Raw genomic sequence first — 22,142 nt, forward strand, 5'->3', positions numbered from 1 at the left:
GAACTCCTGCTGCTAAACTTGGGAATGGAGGGAATTCCAGCCCATCATAGGACGTTGATTTTTTATATGACTGCAGCAGCTAGACTTTTGTATGCGCAGAAATGGAAAGTACAAGAAGTACCAACTATTGAAGATTGGATCTACAAATTGCTGTATATGGCTGAAATGGACAAGATGACAAGAAAACTGAGAGATCTGGACTCAGGGCAGTTCAACACAGACTGGGAGAAGCTGAAACAATACCTGGAGAAGAAATGGGAGGTGGGAGGAAAACTGTGGCAGTTTGAGAACTACTGAAATATAATAAAAGTATAAAAGAGAGGGGTGACTTTACCGGGGGAGGAAGAGAAATGTGAATTTATAAGCAGTTAGATTAATTGATTGAGATATATATAGATATGTATAGGTCAACTGATAGAGAATAATTAATGATAAGGTTTAAACATGAGGATTGACTAACTAACAATATTTTCTTTCTTTGATAAGATTTATATGTACCAAACTGAATGTATAGAAGAGTTAAATTGATTGAGTATCTGAGGAGTTATATAGAATTACCATAAAAAGTTGAAATGAGTAATATATAGAGAACAAATCAAATTGTTTGATTTAAATGTGGGAAATTTTTATGGTTTATGATATATAGGTTTATATAGAATTATTCAAAACTGGAAAATGGGACAAATTGTTTATCTAAAGACGTATAGTTTGGGTGTATAATAATTAAAGGAGTTAATGATGCACTGCTTAATATAATGGAGAATGTATATCTGTTTTAGACAGAGGAATTTAATAGAAGTAAGGGAAAAGGGACAGAGGGTGGGAAAGCTGTTGGAAGTCAACAAAAGGGGGGGAAAGGGAGGGGGTTAGAAACGAAAAATTAGGGGAAAATTGATTGTAATGTAAAAATAAAAATGTTCTAACCCAATAAAAAATTTTTCAAAAAAAAAAACAAACACCAAATTAGCATTGACAGTGTTGTGCTATTCAGCTGTAGAGTATAACAATACTGGATTCAAGCAATTTTAAATTTACCCAGAATTCTAAAATGTTATGCATGCAAATAATGGAGCCAATTTGAAATTTGTACAAATGTTGGGGGAGTAGTTGCCTTGTATATCAAGGAGGACTTAGAATCAAATAAGTTAGAAAACATTAGGGGAATTTACTCTCCTACAGAAGCATTATGGATGGAAATATTGGGCCCTAAACTTGTGCTCAAGTCATGCTGTAGAAATGAGATTCTTAGATCTCATAATGACTGTGCATTGGAACAGTCATTGGAACAGTCGCAGAGCCTACCAAAGGGGTGATGATCTTGAGGAAAAACTCAGTGGGTTACTGTATAGAGGGAGGACTTTGTTCTGTGTGATTTTGGTGCTGTTAAGTACAAAAACAGCTGCCCCAAAGAGCCTGGAAGACTTCATTGCAAATAATGGGGTTGAAACTCATGATAATGAAAAACAACAACAAACGGATTAGATTCAAGCCGGCAAAGCCTCAGCTGGAAAAAAACAGTAACGGTGCATAGTTGGTTTGGAACCCCTGGATCTGAAACTGAAACAGAATTTTTTTCAGTGCACACCTCTAATTATGAAATGTTTTGAAACTAAAATGGCCAGTATTATAATGCCCCCTGTATAGATTTATGGTCTGTTCTCATCTAGAATACTGTGTGCAGTTCTGGTCACCGTATCTCCAAAAGGGTATTGCAGAACTGGAGAAAGTACAGAAGAGGACCGTAAGATGATCAAGGGATTAGAAAACCTTTCCTATGAGGAAACACTGAAGAGTCTGGGGCTTTTTGGTTTAGAAAAGAGATGACTAAGGGGGAACATAACAGAGGTTTATAAATTATGCATGAGGCAGAGAGGATGCACGGGGCGAGGTTTTTCTTGTTCTTCCATAATACTAGAACTCAAGGGTATCCAATGAAGCTGATGGGCAGTAGATTGAGGACAGACAAAAGGAAATTCTTCTTTACACAGTGAGTGATTAACATGTGGAATTCACTGCTAGGGGATGTAGCAATGGCCACAGATATAGAACAGCTTTAAAAGAGGATTAGAAAAAACATGGAGGATAGGTATTAGCAGGTATTAGAGATGGGCACAAACCAGGAAAAAAACGAACCATGTGGTTCATGGTTCATTAAATTTCACGAACCATGAACCATGAACCTTCACGAACCTGCCCCTGGTTTGCGAATGGGTTCGTTTGGTTTGTGAAAACGGAACATCCAGGTCAGAAAAATGCCACTTCCGGGTCAGCAGAAGGTCACTTCCAGGTCAGCAGAAGGTCTGCAGGAAGTCCATCCCTTGTTGCCTAGGAAACTGATTGATTGGCACCAGGCTGCCTGCAGTGACAAACCAAAAAAATGAACCAAACGAACCAGCCTAAAAGTTCGTGGTGGTTCATCAGAAATGGGATCTGATGAACCGTGGTTCGCGAACCACGAACCAGCCTGGTTCATGTTTAATTTTGGTTCGTATTTCGGTTCGTGCCCATCTCTAGTAGCTATTAGCCATGCTGATTAAAGGTAATCTTTACATTCAATGGCAGTAATTTTCTAAATACCAGTACCAGGAGGCAACTCCAGGGGAAGGCCTCAGCCTCTATGCCCTGTTGTTGGTCCTCCATAGCAACTGATTGGTGACTATGTTAGACAGGGTGCTGGACTAGATGGTCTGACCCAGCAGGGCTTTTCTTATGTTCTTAGTGTGTGCTGTTGTTCATATGTGAACACTGTCCCCCATCCATAAGAATATGCACTCATTTAGGCCTTGTGAGACATCAAAATCTCATTTAGGATTTAGGAGCTATTAGATTCAGAATGGCAGTACCTGTTGTTAGAGCAAGGTATCTAAAGCAAGTACAGTACAGTATTGTTGGGGAGCACATGGTAGAAATAAATTGCCTGGGAAAAGTTATTTTTACTAGATCTGTAAGTCTGATCAACCCCTGCTTTTAAATGATTAATTCAATATATATATTACCAAAGCCTCACTGTGTCTTTTAAAAGGAATGTAATATTCCATTAAATAAGCAAAAGTACCACATACTGCTTGAACTGAGGACTGTTTTACATGTATGTTTGCTTTCTCTATTAGAACCAAAATAGTCTCAAGAATAGTCCAAACATTTATGCCCTTAACTTTTCTTACTGATATATAACTAGTCCCATTTCATTAAAAAGGTTCCCACAGGTCGGACTTCCGGTTTGGGATTTATGGAGGTCTGACGCAGCTCCAATTGCGGAGCTGACCGGACTGCCGTTTTAAGCGGCTGGCGGGGGCAAAACAGCCCACGGCCGACTGCTCTCAGGCGGAGAGCAGGCAAAGAATGCTCAAGACCTCAGGGCGCATCGATCTCGGGCGAGGGGGGGTTCTGCGCAACGGACCCGCTCCCGACCCTTGAGGTCCCACCCTGTGACAGGTCGGCTATGATCTCTGCGGCAGTTTCGGGGCCAATGCGGTTGGCATAAGACCTACGTACCCAAGCTTCAATAGGGGAAAGAAGAGTAGAGGAGAAATTAAGATTGAAACAGTGATTACAACCCAAGGAAAGTGAATGAGAAGGTAAAGATCACTATCTTCTGATATGGGACAGATTGTTAAAAGTAAAGAAGAATAAAAGTAGATTTTCAAACTGCAACAGGCTAATTACAAGGAGGGGAAGACTCGGCAAGAGTTGTATTAGAAAAAAGACTAAGTTTAAAGAAGTTATTAAAGAAATCGGACTATTGTTTTGAATACTTGCGGTTATGGAGCTGTGAGAAAATTTTACCATCGCGAGAGCTATTGTGGGAAGTCAGGAAACGGGAAGTACGTAATAACAATAGAGTTGCTGGAGAGAAGCGGCCCCTGCCGGAGGGCAGGAAGAAGGGAATCGCCATCTTTGAAAGGGGAAGAGCCGCAGCTTCAGCGGAAGAGGAAGTAAGCCATTTTGGATTACAAAAATCATAGAAGAACCATAGAGAAAAGATGCCCGACATTTTGGATTTTCTAAAAGTTTTTTTTGCAAGAAGACCGGGACATTTAAATTAAAAATTAAGAATCAATAGCGACATATTTGGAGAAAATGAAGCTCCCAGTAATCTCGGAAGCTTGGAGAGATAGATTGAACAACGAAGTAACGGATGAGGAAATAAGAAAGGCAATACAGTCAACAAATCTGGGAAAGGCGCCAGGGCCAGATGGACTTACAGCTAAATTTTATAAGGCAATGGCCAACGAACTGGCACCATTCCTAAAAGAGGTGATCAATGGAGTCTTAAAGGATCAACGGATTCCAGATACCTGGAATGAAGCTAACATATCATTGATCCCCAAAGAGGGCCAAGATCTGACTAATGTGAAAAATTACAGACCTATATCGTTACTTAATAATGACTATAAAATCTTTGCGAAGATACTGGCGGAGAGAGTGAAGGGATGGCTTTCGGAAGTTATTGAGGAGGAACAAGCAGGCTTTTTGCCAGATAGACAAATCAGAGATAACCTAAGGACAGTGATCAATGCTATTGAATATTATGATAAGTGTTGTGATAAAGAGGTTGGTTTCTTCTTTGTTGATGCTGAAAAAGCGTTTGACAATCTGAACTGGGACTTTATGTTTGCCACTATGGAAAAGCTACAAATGGGAGAAAGATTCATAAGAGCAATTAAAGAAATCTATAGAGACCAGAATGCAGCAATTGTGGTGAATGACGAGGCTACTAAGAAACTGACTATAAGTAAAGGAACAAGACAAGGTTGCCCGTTGTCTCCGCTGTTATTTATTCTGGTATTGGAGATTTTGATGATACAAATACGACAAGATGAAGAAATTCGTGGAATAAAAATAAAAGACTTTTCTTATAAGGTCAGAGCATTTGCGGATGATATAATGTTAATTGTAGAAGACCCAACGGAGAACATGCCAAAAGTGATAGAGAAGATTAAGGAGTTTGGAGATTTGGCAGGGTTTTATATTAACAAAAAGAAGTCAAAGATATTATGTAAAAATATGACTAAGCAAAAACAACAACTGTTAATGGAAATAACAGACTGTGAAGTAACAAGTAAGGTGAAATATTTGGGAATTGAACTGACTGCAAAGAACATAGATCTATTCAAAAATAACTATGAAAAATTATGGACTCAGATTGAGCAAGATCTGATTAAATGGAATAGACTGAATTTGTCATGGTTGGGAAGGATTGCAGCAGTTAAGATGAACGTGTTACCAAGAGTAATGTTCTTGCTACAGACAATACCAATTATTCGAGACTCTAAGCAGTTTGAAAAATGGCAGAGGAAAATATCAGATTTTGTTTGGGCAGGCAAGAAGCCTCGAGTGAAAATGAAAGTCTTACAAGATGTAAAAGAAAGAGGCGGAATGCAACTGCCCAATTTAAGACTTTACTATGATGCAATCTGCCTAGTGTGGTTGAAAGACTGGATGATGCTGAAGAATAAGAAATTATTGGCCCTAGAGGGATATAAAAAAATATTTGGATGGCATGCATACCTATGGTATGATAAAGTAAAAGTGAACTCTATGTTCTTACATCATTACATACGGAGAAGCCTATATGCAACTTGGAAGAAGTACAGAGATTATTTACAAGAAGGAACCCCCCTATGGGTGGTTCCATATGAGGTAATAGATCCGAGAGCTGTCGATACTGAGCAACAGTGTTTAACGTATAAGGAGATAACCCGAATAGAATCTTCTAAACTTAAAATAAAGACACAGGACGAGTTATCACCAAACTATGATTGGTTTCAGTACAGACAGATCAGAGATCTCTACAATTCGGACTGTGCAAAGGGAGGCATTAGAACAGAAAATTCGGAACTAGAGCAGACACTTTTAAAAGAGGACAAGAAGGAAATTTCCAAGGTATACCAAATACTGCTGAAATGGTATACGGAAGATGAAACAGTTAAAGTACAAATGGTGAAGTGGGCCATAAATTTCAACAAAGAAATAACAATGGAGGCATGGGAATACTTGTGGAAGAATACAATGAAGACTACGACGTGTACTAATATTAAAGAGAACATTTACAAAATGATTTATCGTTGGTACATGACACCAAAGAAGATTGCGCTAGGGAATTTGAACACTTCTAACAAATGCTGGAAATGTAAAAAACATGAGGGTTCCCTGTATCATATGTGGTGGACGTGTGAGGTAGCTAGGCAGTACTGGGGGGAAATAATAAGAGTAATAAGTGAGATTTTACAACTTCAAATTAATAAGAACCCAGAACTCCTACTACTGAACTTGGGAATGGAGGACATTCCAGCTCAACACAGGACATTGTTATTTTACATGACAGCAGCGGCTAGACTTTTGTATGCGCAAAAATGGAAAGTACAAGAAGTGCCAACTATTGAGGATTGGATTTATAAATTGCTGTATATGGCGGAAATGGACAAAATGACAAGAAAATTGAGAAACCTTGATCCAGGGCAGTTCAACACAGACTGGGAGAAGCTGAAACAATATTTGGTGAAGAAATGGGAGGTGGGAGGAGAACTGTGGCAGTTTGAGAACTATTGAAACATAATAAAATGCAGAGGGGGGTGACTTTACCGGGGGGCGGAGAGGCAAATGAGAATTTCTAAGCAGCTACCTTGTTAGATTGTTATATATAGAATAATACATAGAATATTGATAGAAAATAATCAACTATAAGGACTGACTAACTAATACTATTTTGGGTAAAAATTGTATAATGTACTAAATTGAATAAGTCTACCTGAAGATATATATGGGTCAAATTGATTGATAACTTTTGATGATAGTTATATAGATGTATAATCAAAGTAGAATAAAAATAATAATATAATTAAATATAACTAAAGCAGAATGAAGATAAGATATGCAGAAAAAGTAACATATAGAGTATGTTAAATTGGTTGACTTATATGAATGTATGGTTTATATGGTTTATGGTTTACGGAAATATTTGAAATTATGAAAAAATGGGACAAATTGTTTGTCTAACATGGAAGAAGGGACTTAAAGATAGGGTACAGAGTATTAAAAATAGTTAAAGAATTATTGCTTAGAATAAAGGGAGAGTATATGTTTGTTAGATAGAAGAATTTAAAATGAGTAAGGGAAAAGGGACAAAGGGTTGGAAAACAAGTGACACAATGGAGGAGATCCCTGGACCACCCAAATTGAAGTTGGGGAGGTAGCACCCAGCCTGCCTGAGCTCTGCATGAGACAAGACAAGAGAGGCTGTATCTTGTTTGGCCCACAAGCCCTGTATGAAGTGAGGCAAGTAGTGGCACCTGGCTTGGCTTGCCCAAGCCCTGTAGTAGCACCTGGCTCAACCAGCCTGAGGTAGGGGAGGCAGTGTCTTGCCCATCCAAGCCCTACAAAGTAGGAAAGTGGCAGCCAGCCTGCTCAAGCCCCATGTGAGGTGAGGAAGGTGATAGGGCTTGGATCAGTGTAGGGGTAGGGATGAGGGAAAACTGAAAACAGGGAGGGGACAGATAAAGATAGATTGGCTGGTGGGTAGAGGGAGAAAAGGAAGCAGGAAAAGACTATAGGGGCTTTTCAAGAAAGGAAAGGAGGAAGTGGAATTTGGGGAAATGAGATGCTCCCTACAAGTCTGTGTGAGTCCACTGCTTGTAGTTTTCTAAAAGGCAGCACAGTAGGCTGCACATGCACAATGGAGCTTCCTAAAATCTTACATCTCAAGAGAACTTTCCCTTCTCCCTGCATTCTTTATGATTCCCAAGGCTCCCCCAACTGTCAGAAGCATCTTTCAGGAGCTATAGGAAGCTGCAGAAAGAAGCAAAAATCTTGACAAATGGAGCAATAATTATTTTGTGCCTTTTATCTTGCACAGGGTAGTGTGACTTTATAACTCTTTAGGGTCAAACTAGGTATGACATGCAAATGAGTTTAAGAGAACCTCAAAGTTTCTTTTCCCCTCGCACACCAAAAAAAGTTAAAAAAAAGAAAGGGAAGGCTGTGAGAAGGGCAGAAGGAGATATTTTACTGTTTTCATTACCTTTGTGTTTCTTTCCACTCCTATCAGCTTCTCTCAAGCTTCTTTCTCTCTATAGGGATCTGAACACAACCTGGAGCTGAGATACTGTGAAAAGAAAAATACATAAGGAGCTCTTTCCCAAGCTACTCTGTGAGGTGAAAAAAGAGTTTGTTGCATGTATTTATGTGTAATTTGTAGCTTGGGTCTTTGTGTTTCTTCAGTTTTATTAATCTAAAAGTAACTTAGTTCCTACTGAAATTTATATAATTTGGAATAAATTTATATAATTTTTCATTGGCAAATGTGTAGTAAGAACAAGGGGGATGAAAGTGTTTTCTGTTTTTGGCCTGAGAGGTTTGCAGCTTGGCAACTGAAAAAACAACAACAATATTTGAATAATTTGATTACTCTGTGTAATATAAGGTGGTCAAAAAAATGAGACAGAGAATTTGAATGGATTTTGGGGGATGGGTGGGGGATATAGAATCTAAATGGAAACATTATTTCAATATTTACTTCTTGGAACTGAGGCCGTTTCCACATTCTGTTAAAGAGATGGGCTACTTACTGAATGCTGGCGTTTCCCCCCACAGATTCCAGATGTCTCCGATTTCAAACCGGAAGCAGGCAGTTTGGCTTCCGTGTGTTCAGCGTCCTTTACCCAGCACAGGAAAGAGTGGGAAATCCCGTTCTCACAAAAGACGCTGAACAAACAAAAGTGAAACTGCCTGCTTCCTCTTTGACATCGGAGGTGTCTGGAATCTGTGAAAAAAACCGCCAGCATTCAGTAAGTAGCCCATCTCTTTAACAGCATGTGGAAATGGCCTACATTAGCCATTTCCACATGCTGTTAAAGAGACAGTCTACTTACTGAAGGCTGGCATTTTTTTTTCACAGATTCCAGATGCCTCCGATTTCAAAGCAGAAGCAGGCCGTTTGTCTTGATTCTGATCAGCGTCCTTGACCCGGCACAGGAAAGAGCAGGAAATCCCGATCTCAGAAAAGACGCTGATTAGACGCAAGACAAGTTGCCTGCTTCCGCTTTGAAATCGGAGGCATCTGGAATCTGTGAAAAAAAATGCCAGCCTTCAGTAAGTAGACCGTCTCTTTAACAGCATGTGGAAACGGCCATTGTGATGTCAGTGGATTTGAGATAATAAACTGTTCATTTCTCCAAAGCGGTCAGTTTTGTTAAATTGGCAAATCTAATTAAATTTATTGGGTTTTGCAAGAGATCTGCTATGTTACAGATAAAGTCTTAAGATTAAAAGGTTGGCTTTCCCTGCTTCAATACTGCTTGTTTTGGATACATGTAAATAGATACTTGGCAGAAAAATGCTGGCATATTTTGCATATGTAGGAATTTGAAGCAAATGTTGTGACTTCAAGTTCTAACTGATTAAACAGTGAGACTAATGAACAAGGCATTAATTATAGGTTAAAAATCCACATAATTAATTGGTGAACCTATTCAAATCAAGAATTCAGAACTCTTGTAGGCTCTGTTACTGTTCAGGCTTCATAGATAAATTGGCTGTTTCTTCCCCGTGCCAAGTTGTACAGAAACAGAAATTAAATTTGTCTTTTCTTTTGAGCTTTTCTAGCAGATAGTCACAGATGAAACTACTATGGCTTTCCTTCTAAGTATAGGAACAACTGAGACTATCTTCAGCAGAAATAAATGCCAATATGTTCTCTAATCTAGGAGGATGCAAAATACTGATGGGATTTTTGCCTTGCTTATTTTTGAAGCCATTTTAGTAGAATGTAATATCCCATCACTTTAATTTACTAAATAGTAGACGATCTTACTTAAACAAGAATCATTAAGAGTGTCAGAAATTCTTCTGAATTTTAGTTTTATGGTATCTATGGGCATTGATTAATCTGGTAACATCCAGGAAAACAGTTAATAACAAAATAATTTAGATTTGTACTTCAGAATGGCTAAAACAATTTAAAACAGAAAAAAATCTTTATCAGCATTATAACGTTTGAATATTATTTATTTATTTAAAGCATTTATTAGTTGTATTTTATGGCACTCAACAAATAATCATATAGCCCAGGCTGCAATCGGTAATGTAACAAAATAAATAACATTAAATTATCTCCAAACTTCCAGTTGAAGAATAAGCACTAAACTTTAAAAGTTAGAACTGAGCAAACCTGGTGAACTGGCCTAAGAAAATACTTCTATGAGAAGGCAGCACCTTTAAGTGCCCTACCTCCTGGACAGGCCAAACATCAGGCAATGCTGGTGCTTGGAATGGAGCTTTCTCTAACCAAGGAAAGCTCATGCAAGACAGGAAAGGCATTCTCTGAGATACTCTGCCCTGATCTGTTTAATGATTTAAAAATCAGGAACCAATGTAGTTCTTTTTTGCAGGCATACTATGCTTCCCCTGTTCAACTACACCAACACAGCCATGAGTATCATCAAGCTGAACAAAGAGGAACAAGGGTATGAAACTGTCCACTCCCCTCAGTGGAGCTGTATGTGCAGAATGGAAAGGAGAAAAAAGTACAGCTCTTTGTCTCTCCTCACTGAAGGGACCCCCCCCCCCACCTGCATGGTTGTTGCTAAACATTTGCCTCATGACCATAAGATTGATCCTTCCAGGGGAATCAAAAAAAGCTACAGAATCAGAGAGGAATATTGGAAAACCACTATCTTCTTCACACAGAGTGGTAGGATACAGGCTGAAGCCGGTGCAAGGTGAGTAAAGCTGACAGCCCTTTTCTCCTGCCGCCCGAGTGGCAGAAGAATGGGGCTGTCAGTTTCACAGACCCTGCACCGGGTTCAGCTGATGGGCTGTCAGTTTCACACAACCTGCTATGGGTTCAGCCGAGGGGCTGAGGCCAGCGCAGGGTGAGTGAAGCTGACAACCCCTGTTCTCCTACCGCCCAGTGCGGCAGGAGAATGGGAGCTGTCAGCTCCTCTTTTCCAGCTGGCTCTCCCCCCCTTTCCAGCTGGCTATAGGAATGGGGGGAGAGTTTGAAAGGAAGAACATTCCCTTCGAACGGCTTGCAAGCGGCGCGGGGAATCTTATTCACTTCAAACTCTCTCCTTTTCCAGCTGGCTGGAGGAATGGGGGGAGAGTTTGAAGGGAAGAACTTTCCCCGCGCCATTCATAAACAGCATGGGGAACCTTCTTCCCTTCAACCTCTCTCTGTTTCCAGCTGGCTGGAGGAAGGGGTGGGAGAGTTTGAAGGGAAGAAGGTTCCCTGCGCCGCTTGCAAATGGTGCGGGGAAACTTCTTCCCTTTAAACTCCCCCGCTTTCCAGCTGGCTGGAGGAAGGGGGGGAGAGTTTGAAGGGAAGAAGTTTCCCCGCGCCACTTGCAGACCCATGGGCTGAGGTCGGTGCATGATCTGTCAAATTGACGTTTATCATTCTCCTCCCATTTGGGTGGTAGGAGAACAGGGTTGTCAGTTTCACTCACCCTGCACTGGGTTCAGCTGATGGGCTGAAGCCAGTGCATGGTGAGTGATGCTGACAACCCCGTTCTCCTGCCACTCAGGGGACAGGAGAACAGGGCTGTCAGTTTCACATGCCCCATGCTGGCTTCACCCAATCGTATGAAGCCTGCGCAGGGTGTTTTGAAATTGATAAACTTCTGCCACTTTGAGGCAACAGGAGAAAGGGGCTGTCAGTTTCAAACACCCCGCACTGGGTGTTTGAATTCCATGAACTACGAGCCGATTCGTGAACTGGTAAAAGTTCATGGAAGTTTGTGGTTCCTGGTTCGTGGAATAGCAGCAAACCATGAATCAGGTGGTTCGGGGCTTTTTTGGTTTGTGCTCATGTCTATTCTTGATATATACAGTTCTGGACACCACTTACAAATAAGTTCAGTTTGCCATCTGAGCTGCCTTACTTCTATAAGGGGTCAGCTGTTCTTACAGTGGTTGTAACATGAAGCCTATTGGGTTAGAAAAGTGATGGCACAAACCTCCTTGTGTTAGGGCCAACATATTTCAGGTTATAGGTATGTAACTGGACTCTCAGTCAGACATACATTGCAGTAACTCACCTTAAAAAGTGCTTGTTTGCTCAGCACTGTAAGGAAGCACTGCAAGGGCGGAGAAGGGATTTCTAGATTCCCTCTTTCCTGATTTTTGCCAGCAAAACCAGCAGACAAAATGGAAACCAGAAACTCCTTCTCCCCGTTTGCAGAGCTCCTTCATAGTGAGCAAATGAACACTTTTAACAGTGATTTTCCCTGATGTGCGTCTGACTGCAAGTCTGGTGAAACACCCATGACCCGGCACGTGTCAGGCATATTTTGCAGTTAACACCTTTAGAAGAAGCATTAAGGACACCCAACAGTTTTCCTAGGAGTGTTCAGTGGGTGCCACTGTTACTAGTCATATTCATAAGTTAAGCGGTTTAGTATTAACTAATGATTTAACAGAAATGATTAAAATATTTAATAAAAAATCTATCATAACTTTGAACATACTTTTATTGCTCTAGTTTTGACTGCTGAGTTTGCCTTGGAACTTGCATTGCCTGGGTTTGCTGTATTGCTTATTTCTGCCTAAATTGAACATTTTATCAGAAAACAATATTCCAGCAAAGGAAAGTGATTTTATAATGGTTACCTTGAATTTCTCACTACTTGGGGAAGGAGACAAACATACACTTATATATGAAATATAATTTTAGTAGCCAGTTGTAAGAAAATCTCTCTTTGCTGTAGCATGCTTAACAATAGAACTTTTTTAGTTGCTTTATCCAAGGTGCATCACTGACATACTACTTTGTTAAATTGTGTAAGCTGCTGTTGTTAGTTTCCTGTACCTCAATGTTTCACTTATATTAGCTTTGGTATAAGGAATGGAATACGCTGAAGGCAACATGTTGTTCCATTTTTATTTACATTTATTATAACTCACTTTATTTACATTTATTATAGCTCACCGTTCAGCTCAAATGAGTGGAAAATAATATTAAAACATTTAGGAGAAAAAAACCCGAATTAAGTCAACAGCTTAATATTAGCATCAGGTATATTATATGAGGCCCATGGAACTCCATCATATTTGAAGGTTAAAAGGCTGCATCAAAAGTCTTAATAGTCAGTCATAAGCAGACCAACTTATTGAATCTATAGAATCTCAACCTGAAATGAATTTCATGAACTTGGGGCTGCAGCAGACATATATTTAAAGAGGTTTGCATGATGTACAAATGACAGTTGAAAATCCTTCCACTATCTAAACCCTGATTGCTGCCTGTTTGATTTGTATCCATCTTGTTCTTCAATGATATGGTATATGTGCTTCCTTCCCTCATGATGTTATCCTCACAACATCTCTGTGAAGTAAGTTAGCCTTAGAGAGAGTAACTAGCCCAAGGTCAGTAACTGAGCTTCATGGCCCCTACACACTTGGCTTTCAGCATTAAAGTACCAGAATCTGTACATGAAACTGGAAGGAGGCTGGTAACCAGTGAAGCACTTGCATTATGGTATGAGATTGTTCTACTAACACTCCTCTCTTACCTTGATTTATCATTCTGGACCAAATAAAGTTTCTGAACTATCTTCACACAGTAGTATAGTCAAGAGATAACTCAGGACATACATAATGGTGACACAAGGAGTTTCCCAACCTAGAGCTGGCAGCCCTAGTTTGAGCCATTTTAAACTCTAAACAGGAAGAGCATTGTGTAGTTTTCAGAATACCATTCATGCAACTTATGAGAGTCTTATTATTAAAGAAACACATAATATAATTTTATGGGATTTCCTCCTTTTCCGTTTTTTTTAAAAAATAGGAACATACGAAACATCTTCGTATTATAGTGAATTTTAGTGTTATATAAATGTATTTACATTTTATACTTATTTTCTATTAACTAATTCTCCACCTTGCAGATCAAAAACTAGTTTCTCTATGAAAATTGCATTAGTTAGATAGGGCCAATTATGTCTTGACCCTGTTTCGGTAGTGTAGTGCAACAGTTCATTAAAACAGGTGACATCCAAAAGTGCCATACTTCAGTCTCAGATTGTTGACTTGGAACATGTAGGCTCATATGCTAGAGAAAAATGATTCCCTTCAGACAGGGTTCAGTGGAAATTCTATGGCCTGTGTCGTGCTTGAGGTCAAACTAGAAATTTGTAGTAGTCCCTTTTGGCCTCAAAACTTATTAAAAACTGAAAAGAAACAAGCTAAAAGAAATAGCAAGAGGGACCATAATGTTTCAAAATGGTTATTTCTCTGACTCTATTTGGTGATCTAATCCTCAGGGATGGAGAAGCCATTGCTGTGTTCTCTGTATTTTAAAAAAAGAATCATGCATTTGCTTCCCAAATTGTTTTTAAGAATTTAATAAAAAGGTTCAAGCAATATGTATTTTAAACAAATATTGATGTCTTTGGGGAGGTGTTGGATAGGTTACAATGAACTATTTGAATTTAGTTCTGCCTGGTAAATATTTATATATCAAATAAGATTTTTCCCTAAAGAAGGGCTGCCTAGAATGAAACACACTGAGGATATTAAACATATGCTTGGTTCAACATATTTTTCATGCACCTTTTAGAATATTTATTCTGTGTAACAAAATCTAATCATTCTGCTTTTTATGGAACTTATGATATTTTAAGTTGGATACTATGAACAGAACAAATTTAGAGAGTGGATTTTTCCACTTTCTCTATTCCCTCTGCAGTTTTGTACATTCCACGAATGGTCAACAGACCTTTGACAGAATGCAGAGTGTAGCTGCTGTTACTCAATGGGAAGGTCTCCTTGCAAGTTGGAGGAATTAGCATGCAAGGAGGGCAGCAAGAGGAGGTAACTTAGGGATCTTCACCAATGTATACGAGGATTGTCCCAGCTAGAGAACTCTTTCAATAATCAGACAGAGGTTTCAACCAAAAAGGGGATTTTTATTGAAAACAACAAAGTTCAACATCACACAAAACATAGCACATGCTCAGAGTTAACTGGAAAGCAGTGGTAAAATTTGGATAGAGTTTAAGGGATTGGGTGATATTTACCATCGAGAAGAGGGTGTTCAGGAGAGAGAGAGAGAGCATTGAGCAACCTGTGCATCGTAGAAGAGCTCAAATGGAGGTTCAGTGGTGGATGCTGGTTCCAAGAGCATGCACACAGCTATGGCAGAGGGGCAGTCCAATTATACTGTTGATATAGCAGTTGATATAACAGGGGCAAGATTGCAACTTCTGCCCCAAGAACAAAGACTTGATGGATGTTCCCAGTGTGGGACAAAGGACTGAGAAGTTGTTTCCAGGGTGAGACAAAGAGCTGGCAAACTATTTCTGAAGGGGGACAATGAACCAGCAAACTGTCTCTGAGGTGGGACAGTGAACTAAGAAGGGTTGCTTGGATTTCCCCGGGCAGAACTGAAGTTATCAAAAATGATTGACGATCTGCCAAGTATGGATGGGTGAGGCTATTAGCTTTCTGAATCGCCTAAGAACAGAAAAGTCATTAAGGGGAGATCGATAGGGTGTGTTGCATTGATTAATTCAAGAACTCCAGTAAGGCCCTGTTGTGTCAGGATCCTTAGTTTGCCTCTGGGGCATGGGAGGAGGTGAGCTGGCCTCGCTTGTATTCCCCATGCTGTCACATTCTATCTCCTGGCCAGAATCTGGCTTCCATATTTCGGCCTCCTTGGGCAGTAGTTATAGTGCTTGAAGCACAGTCAGAGAAGGGGCTTATGGCATAACTACATTCATAACCCTTCTAATATTGTTGGGGCAAGTTTGACTGCTAACAGTGCAACTTAAGGGGAAACTGGAAGAATTAACCTCATCTTTTCCACAACTGGAGAAAAAGAGATTATGATGAGAGTCAGTTTTCATAAAATATCAACTCACACTTTTAATTACAAATGTGAAAAAGTCGTTTTATAAAACTGAGTTCGATTCTTTATGATTAGAATTAAAGCTTAGATTTATTAGAAAACCATTCCAATATATAACTGATGGATAATAGTTTTCAATGAGAAACACATTTCACCCTGTAACTCTTTCATTCTCCCCCTAACTGGAATGAAATTCTCAGATATTATATCCCTCAGCCAAGTGAAGGATATAATTCCAGAGAAAGAGGAGTGTCTGTCTGTTTTATAGGCGATTAAAATTTTCTTTTGCACAGGGAGGCTCAGTGCAGTGTTTAAGCCAAACTTCAGCAACAACATCCAGGCTATTTAGTCAAGGGCTCAGCTTGCTTGTAATGAAGAGTCTGATCACTATAAAATGATGATCAACTTTGCATTAAAATCTTCAACATCTAGAGCTGCTGGTGATTACTTACAAATGGAAGCATCCTTACAAACAAGCTATTTTCCTTCTTTGTCCCTGCAACATTGAAGGAATGAAAGATACTTGCCTATGATATTTCCATCCACTACTTTCCATTCACTACTCTCCCCAGTATATTCAGCCTCTTGGATATCATCCCTTGACCCAAGGCTGATAAGGTATGTGGGGAAGTCTGTACACAGACTTCTCTTTAATTTTCTGGCATACTGAAATGCTTCTGTCTGTGTGCATGTTGAAGCAGGGGAAGGGAAAAACAAGGTGTAATGTCTGAGCCCCATCCATGCCAATTTTGATTCTTTTCTGCTGAACACAATGTATCTTGTTATAGCTCAATGTCACTTTGCTAGGGTCACAACTATTCCTTTCTCAGGCTTTCACAGGTGTTTATCTGTTGGACTGTAACAGCTTCCAGTGTTACCTTGTGCTCATTCCCAGACAGTGCTGTGTCTTGCTTCCTAGTAACTCAACGTGATATCACAAATATGTGAAACGTTCTCACACCAAGAGAGCGCCAAAGTATTGTTTATGGTTGGGAGGGGGGAGAAAGGAGTAAACTAGAATGTTAAAAGAGAAGTTTCACATTTTGCCATTCCTATCAACTTCTACTCTTGCTGCTTAGATGTCTACTTGCTTCTAAGTAGTCCCATGGACCTGTATATGGAAATGATCTGATTTCTGAATAAAAGCCATTTAACCAAACCCTTGTGTCTTGCTGCAATGGTCCAGAGATCTGTCTGCTGTATCCTGTCATCCATATATGGATGTCCATATATGGATATCCATACATATATTTGTATGTGTATGCATGTGCATAAGAAGCAGATTTTAGCTTAGTTGATAATTTCATTTCTTTTTCTGCTTAGATGAGTCTTACTTCATAGTTTTTATTTTTTTAGTGAGCATCTTAATTTTTACAGTTCAGTTCTAGTTGAGCTTAAGTAACAGTGCTCAAAACATCAATATATCTAATTCTCAGCGTGGTTTCATCTGAGGATACTTAAATCCAAATTGTGGAGCCATGAACAAACAAGACACCTATTGTAAAAACCTGAAGAAAAAACAGGTTTCCAGAAAAATCTGAAATTAATAAATAAATAAAATTGGGGATTAACCACTCGCAATAATAGAAGCAGCATTAAGAAATGCATGACTTCTGTAGTGGCTATTGTGGGGGTTGCTAAGCATAGTGGCTACAGTGTCAGACTAGGATTTGGGAGGCCTAGGTTCAAATCCCCACTGAGTGACCTTGGGCCACCCTAACTTACCTCACAGTGTTGTTGTGAGGGTAAAATAGAGGAGAGAAGACCGATGTGAGCTGCTCTTGGTCCCCACTGATGAGAGATGCAGTGAATAAGTAAAGTAAAGTAAAGTAAATAATACACCATAACAGTAGTACCAGCTTCCATGCCTTGGTTTTTGTCAGCAAAAGGCAGGAAGAAGGGGCAGAGCCATTTCCAGAGAAGTTTAGGGATTTATATACACATGTATCTCTATATTCATCACAGCCATATTGTAGAATTTAACTAACAGTACAATGTAACTTTTGTAACACCTCCTCTCCCCATGTCCAGTTACTGGAAACAGCTTAGCCACACTGAAATTGTGGACTGCAGGCCGAGAAAGAGGAACCCTGGCTTTCCTTTTTTATCTCCTTTTCTCCCCGTTGCCTAGGGGATGGAGAGATAAGAGTATCTCAACGGCCCATCCTCCCCCTTCCAGTAATGTACATGCTGTCTTGCTTGTGGCTTATGGAGACTGGACTAAGGTATGGAGTGATTATATAAGGGAAATAGATAACGGATAGTAAGGGGATGCGTTTGGGATGCTAAATGCACTGCTGGGAGTCTGAGAACTGGATATTAGCCAATGATAAGGTATGCAATAGGTCAGATGTATGTAATGACCAATTAGTAACTGTCTTGAAGATGCTTTCTTTTGTGATATAACCTGCCTTTAAAACTGCTTGTAATCTTCTGTTTCACTGGTACACACAGAAGCTCACTTTAAGCTTGTGTACCCTGTGTTGCAATATTTGAATACATTTCCTTTGAAGCAAGCCTTTGGTCTGTTTCATTCTTGCTCTGAAGAATGGGGTAGGAGCAGGAAAGCGCATGTTGGTGTAACAGTTAGACCTGATAGGACTCAGACCTGGCAGCTTTCTACAGTTTAACAGCAGCAATCACATGAAAGCCAACGGTGTTCAGTGTTTAGAATTTCATACTAGGATCTGTGAGACCCAAGTCTGAATCCTCACTCTCCCATGGAAGCACGCACGAGCCAGTGACACATTCTCAGCCTGGCCTACCTCATAGCATTGTTGTGAGGATAAAATGGAGGACAGGAAAATGATGTAAGCAACTTTGGGTCCCCACTGGGGAGAAAGACTGAGTGTAAATAAGTAAAAAATACAGATAGAGAAGGTGGGCGAGAAAGGGTAGGTTGGTGGGTGGTTGAGAAGAAAAGAAGGAAGCAGGGAAAGTGAAGAAGATGCGGGGGCTGCAAGGTGGAGGGAAAGAGGAAATATTGGGGAGAGGGTATGGGAAAGTGAGGAGCGCCTTTCAAGTTGTTGTGGGCTCTCTATTACTTTCCAGGGCCCAGACCAGTGGCCAGCACTGTGCAACTGGGTCTAGCCCGGCAGCCAGCACCACAGTTTTCCCAGGTAGAGTCTGTCAGGTGGTGGGAAGGAAGGAACTCTGAAGACAAGGAAGGCAGATAGAAGTAGGTTGTGGGTAGGAAGGATAGAAGGAAGCAGGGAAAAGGGCAGAGGCTATAGGGGCTTTCAGAGAAAGAAAGAGGAATTAATGGGGAAGAGGAAAATGACCCCTGCAAGTCCTTGCAAGTTCCTTTCTTGTTTATTTTATAATACAGTGCAAGCTTATCTCTATACTCATTCTCATATTCTTGCCCAAGGGATCTGTCCTGAGCCCTATGTTGTTCAACATCTTTATAAATGACTTGGATGAAGGAATAAAGAGAATGCACATTACATTTGTAAACAATACTACATTCATAGGGGTAGCTAATACAATTGGATTAAGAGTCAGGATGAGTTATTAAGTATGTGCAAAGGGCTATTTGTCAGAAGTATTACAGTAACATAGAAACATGTAACAGTAACATGGAAACAAGATGCCATTGGAGCCACTGGGCCCATGGAGAGCTGCTGAATCGCCTCGGAGTCGATGCCAAATATCCTTGGAGCCAACAGCAAATAAGGTTGCCCCATTGAAGATGCTGCTGAAAGCTGGTGCTGCTGTGGCAAACCAAGCCGCAAATTTGAGATGTCACTGCAAGCTGCCACCAAAAGATGCGAGAGCTGCCACCGCTGTTGGGAACTGCCACAGAATGCCACCGAAGGGCTTGCAGCTCCTCACATCTTACTGATACAATGAGTAGTGAGGAGGGGTGGAGCCAGCAGCCTGATATATCCTGACAGCCTGATATATCCTGAGGGAATACTGAGCCTCCCAGGTCTGGTTCCTGGCTCTGCTTCCCTGGCCAACTGTGATTGGCTGGCCCGGGATTTTGAATTTTCTAGATGCGGGGTCAGAACACGGGCTGCCGGAAAGGCTCCAATGGCAGCTGCCTTGCCTCCATCCCTTTGTTATCCCACAGGCCACAACTCGGTCATCCAGGTGAGTCTGGGGGCTAATATATCTTGAAATTGAGCTAAAACTAACAAAATGAATTTCAACAATGATAAATGTAAAGTTCTGCATTTAGGTAAAAAATATCAGATGCATAATTAGAAGATATGTAAGACTTTATTGGCCATAGTACATGTGAAAAGGATCTAGGGGTTTTAGTAGAGCATACACTGAATGTGAATCGGCAGTGTGATGTGGTAGTTAAAAAGGCAAAAGTGATTTTGGGCTGCATCAACAGAATTATAGTGTCCAGATCATGAGAAGTGATGGTATCACTTTACTCTGCTTCCATCAGACCTCATTTGAAGAATTTTCATCTGTTTTGGGCACTGCAGTTTAAGAAGGACAAGCTGAAAGGGGTCCAAAGAGGGTTACAAAGATGGTGAGGGGTCTGGAGACCATGTCCTATGAGGGAAGGTTGAAGGAGTTGGGGATGTTTAATCTGGAGACAAGATGACTGAGAGGTGATATGATAGCCATATTCAAGTATTTGAAGGGTTTTCATATAGGGGATGGAATAGAGAATGTTTTCTGTTGCTCCAGAAGGTTGGACCAGTTCCATCAGGTTAAAATTAAACCAGAAGAGTTTTAAGTTAAGTATTAGGAAGAACTTCCTGATGGTTAGAGTGATTCCCCAGTGAAACAAGGTTCACTGGGAGATGGTGGTTTCTCTTTCTTTAGAGGTTTTTAGGCAGAGACTAGGTGGCAATCTTTCAGTGATGCTGACTTGCTATGAACTTGTTATGTGAGGAGGACAGGAATGAGCTGGTGCTTGGATTTTGTAGCCCTTTCTTTATGCTGATCGCTACTTTGAGGTCAGGAAAGAATTTTCCTCCAGATTGGCCAGGGACCCTGGAAGTTATTTTGCTTTTATTTAGGTATTGAGGATGGGTCATTGGGGGAGTATTGGTTGGAGATAGCTGGGAATTTCCTGTATTATGCATGGGATTGGACTAGATGACCCTTGAGGGTATATTTTAGTTCTATGTTTCTATGTTACTGTAATAGTTCTGACAAATAGCCCTCTGCATATACTTAATAACTCAGTGAAGCAAAATAGCTTTAAAAAGTGACAAGGTTGTACTTTCCTTTTTTCAGACTAACAGTGCAGTTCTTCCTGAGATAACAGTGAGTTCATGGTACTTACTATCTATTGACTATTTTTAGGCAATGTTGTTATGCCATCATCATAACCTTATGTCAGTACAACTGCTCCATCACTCTAAGCACAAACACTTAACAGGGGTAGAATCTCCACAGATACAACAGGGACTGCAAGAACAAAGGTTTCAGTAAGCAAAGAATGATGAACCATACGTCAAAATAGGACTCATTTACCTACCTACCTCTCGCCAAAAAGATTTTTTTAGTGTAGCAAAACAATAACACAATGAACTTGAAAAACTATTGGTACAGCTGTACTCTTGAGCTGCTCAACTCATCTTGTAAAGTACAAGGTTTTGATATTTTAGACAAACCTAAAGCACTGAAATAGAAATAAAAAGCTGCTCTTTCTCATAACATTAGAATTTTACTTTTCTCAAATTTCATGTTTTTGTTATAGGGTTGTCCGCAGAAGGCAGACCCAAGTTGATATTGAGATTTGTGGCCTGTGAAATTAAAGAACACTTTGTAGGCCACTGGCAATGATTCCAATTAGATTATACAAAAAGAAATATAATTCCAGAAGTGACCTTTCTCCTCTTCTATATGTTTTCTTATCATGAACTCTGATGGGAGTTCTTGAAACAATGAAAAAAACAAGTGAAAGTCATGTCCTTTTGCTGATACCATTCTTGAACTACAGAAGCATAAACTGTGAAAACATTGAAAACATTTTGTTTGGTATTTTAAAGCTCCCATTTGCTTATACTTTACAAGTGGGTGCTTAAAATGCCAAATCTTTCACAGATCCTTTCCCTCTTCGCTTCGGTCTACACTTGTCTATCTTAATAAAAAAGCTTATTGTTTTTGTATTTTGCTTCTGTTGTTTTTATATTCCGTCTGCTATTGTGACTATATATTAAATATAGCAGTGTTTTGATTTACATTGCTTATTCTATCACTCTTATACTACATATAAATAAATCATATGAATGGTACTGCCAAACAGCTAAATCTTTTTTGTGTAGGATTTCAGAAAGCTTTTGTATTGCTTTTTAGTGTTGTTTTCAAAATTTATTTTAAGTTT

The sequence above is a fragment of the Eublepharis macularius genome, chromosome 8 (assembly GCF_028583425.1).
Source record: "Eublepharis macularius isolate TG4126 chromosome 8, MPM_Emac_v1.0, whole genome shotgun sequence".
NCBI lineage: Eukaryota > Metazoa > Chordata > Lepidosauria > Squamata > Eublepharidae > Eublepharis > Eublepharis macularius.